Here is a 3,313-nt window from a genome sequence, read left to right as displayed (position 1 = left end):
TACGCTCATCTCTCTGCTTCAAACCTAGCCTTAGATTCCAATTTGGTACCCAGAACTCTGTTGCTGAAATGTGGTATTTCTGGCGAATAGGCTGACTCGTGTTAAATCCTAAAGTCGGACATAACTATTGGAGATTGGAAATGAGGAAGAAGAAACAGAATCACAGATGAACTGCCACCTTAGCTTCCTGCAACTTTACTGTATTAGCTTACTGTGTCTTTGGCTTATTTATTTTGTTTTGTCTATTTTGTTAATAATGCAGCAGTAGCTCTTTGTTCCAATTTGAGTAGCCAATTCTATAATCAGAGTCGCTACACTTGGCAGAGTTCTTTCTAGTCCAGAGGAGTAGAACTCAGCTCTGATACATGAGCATCTGCTAAGATGTCTTTTCACAGGTCTGAATCTCTCTGGAAAATTCTAGTTTTAAAGATCAAAACAATCTTCATCTCTTCTGATTGTTCCTTACCAGTGTAATCTGTGGACATTCTACGGTAACCTATCTCCTGATATTTTCAAGATACTTTGTTTCTTGCTTCCTAAGAAATTCTTCAAATAACATGCCTTTGTAGAGGATTTGTGTGTAGGAATAGTCCTCTATTCATAGTGTGAATGTATGAGCCAGGATGACTTTTTACCTATTTATACTTGATTGGATAGCTATTCACATAGGGATACTTTAACGATTATGGGGCATTATAACAGCACGTTTGGACTGTTCATCCATTTCTTATCAATGCACAGTTAAATTCTTGTTTTTCTGGTCTGACTAAAGTGTCTCACTTCTACTGAGACACGAACCTAATAATTGCCTGTTTGTTTGTTTTTTTAATGAACTGAACTGAGAATGTGAAAGCATTTGTATTTAGGGGAAGAGGGGAAGTGTCTTTCTCCTTCACAGTTGAAAACCAGTAGAGAATTACATGTTGTATATAACCTGCAAACTGAAGGCTAAAGAGCAAGTCTTTGGAGTGACCACATCTAACTCAAGACAGGAGATGTGTAAGTAGCATTCCCAACTCTTTATTTATTTTCTACAAGGACACAAAAAAATCAGATTTTTACTTGTGTTTCTTCCCTTTTGAGTTTTGACTACTTTTTAAATTTGCCAAACACTGGGTTATCTCAGTAGAGGACATGAAAGCCCGCCTGTGAACTGAATTTGATCCTCTGGACATCAGAAGACAACTTTTATTTGAAGAAATTCATATCCTATAACTGACAGCCTTAAGTGGATAACTGTTCTCCTACCTCCTTCATGGAAATGACGATAGTAGAAGAGGGAGAAACAACATCCTCTAATCAAGAAGATTCAGTTATTAATAGAAGCAACTGATGAAATAATTACAGTCTCAAAAGAATCTGTTACTGAATAAGTGCTCTCTACTCTAGAACGATTTGTGAAAGTGTAGCATTTGCAAGAACCTCTGTTGAGAACTTTTAGGAATTGATGTAAAATTAGAATAAAACACTCATAAAACATTATTTTATAATCACTTGAACATAATTAATATTTTATGCCAAGTGTGCATGCTGGGCATACTAATAACATGTTTTAGGTAGGCAATTCCTGAAGCATTATGCTAACTGGTATAAGGAAAAATGTCCTCCATGCAGGCTACTGCTTTCAGTTTAAGTTGACAGAGGTCTCCACAAAATTATCTTTTGGGAAACAGATCTTAGGAGCAGTTTTAAGGAAAATTAACAGCACCTCTATAGATTAAATATTTTTTTCATATATGGTGACTATAATGATATTTCCTTTTTGAAGTGTAAATCAGTTTTTAATCATCTAATTAGAAAATTGATCATTTAAATTGTTCTTCCTATTAATAGCTTTAAAAGGATCTAACTTCGCATGTTTTTCTCTGCTTTCAATAAGACTGCTTGTTTTTAAGTCAGTCTTCTTAGTGCTTCTTCATAAACGTGAAATGAGCAAGTTCCAGGTTTTCTTAAAATACCCACCCAGCAATGTACTCTAAGCCAGATCTACCCATAGGCTGTACTTAATAATGTTGGAAACAGCATAGAAATGTGACTATCCCTTCAATATCATGATTTAAATTATTTTGGAAAAATATTCAGAAACTGGATTACCATATCATCAGAAAGCTCTAACGTTAAGAAGAAAGATATTTTAATTGATTCAGAATTTCCTGTAATGTATTTTATCATTATTTTATCATACTTACCCCTCTTCCACTTCCTCTCAGACTCTCTCCACCTCCATACCTACTCAACTTCACGAGCATGCTCATGACTAAAATGCATCTGTACAATGAAATACTAGATAGCTATTAAAATTAAATCCTAAAATTCACAAGTAGATAAATAGAGAAAAGAATCATTCTAAGAGATGTAACCCAGACCCGAGTAAGCAAATATGCTATCTATAGTAATGTGGTTGTTGTCTTTTAAGCCTTGAGAGACATGCTACAAACCATATAATAACATAGGTTATGTATAGGGTAAGGGAATAGAGGAGGGGAGAATTTATTTCCCCAATAAAGAGGAAATGGAATATATAGTTATGCAGAAGATAACACTTACATATCTCATTAAAGATGAAAGTGAGCGGTTTTCTGCGGACACCAGGACTTCAAGATGGCGTCGATCGTGCCATTGAAGGAGAAGAGACTCATGGAGGTTAAGCTTGGAGAGCTGCCGAGCTGGATACTGATGCGGGATTTCACCCCCAGTGGCATTGCAGGCGCCTTTCGGAGAGGGTATGACCGGTATTACAACAAGTACATCAACGTCCGGAAAGGCAGCATCTCAGGGATTACCATGGTACTTGCAGCCTACGTGGTTTTCAGCTACTGCATTTCTTACAAGGAACTCAAACATGAGCGGCGACGCCAAGTACCACTGAAGAGGGGGTCACTGCATGGCCAAGCATAACCTCCTGCCCCACTCTGATCTAGGAAGAATTCAACAGGCTGAGCCTTCATCCCCGACTGAGAACTAGTGTCCAATAAAAGGTGACTGACTGGTTCACGTAAAAAAAAAAAAAAAAAAAAAGTGAGCTAGTGGTTAACTAGACCCTTATCCGAACTGAATGATGTACATGGTACTGGAATGTGCTCTGCACACTGCTTGAAGACAAGACAAGCAGCAACCCAGTTTCAGGAACGGTAACTGGGGGCAAGATATGCTGCTGCAGTAGTGGCCTGAATGTAGAGTGAGTAACCAATCACTATCTGATTAGGTTTACAGCTTATTCCATGAGATGAAGCAGATGCCTGACACTGCTGAGGTGGCCAAGAACCTGAGACTAGGTAGGCAAAGGAATAATTGTTTTCCAATTTTGTATTCT

The 3,313-nt window shown here is 37.6% G+C and overlaps 1 pseudogene; it reads left to right on the top strand.

Moving 5' to 3' along the window:
- Positions 1-2,601: 2,601 nt before the first annotated feature.
- On the top strand, positions 2,602-2,898 carry LOC114626053 (annotated as a pseudogene).
- The last annotated feature ends 415 nt before the right edge of the window (positions 2,899-3,313 follow it).

Source organism: Grammomys surdaster, unplaced genomic scaffold (assembly GCF_004785775.1).
Source record: "Grammomys surdaster isolate TR1022 unplaced genomic scaffold, NIH_TR_1.0 66, whole genome shotgun sequence".
In the NCBI taxonomy this organism is placed as follows: domain Eukaryota; kingdom Metazoa; phylum Chordata; class Mammalia; order Rodentia; family Muridae; genus Grammomys; species Grammomys surdaster.
Note: the sequence above shows the minus strand (reverse complement) of the source record. Positions and strands in the feature narration are given on the sequence as shown.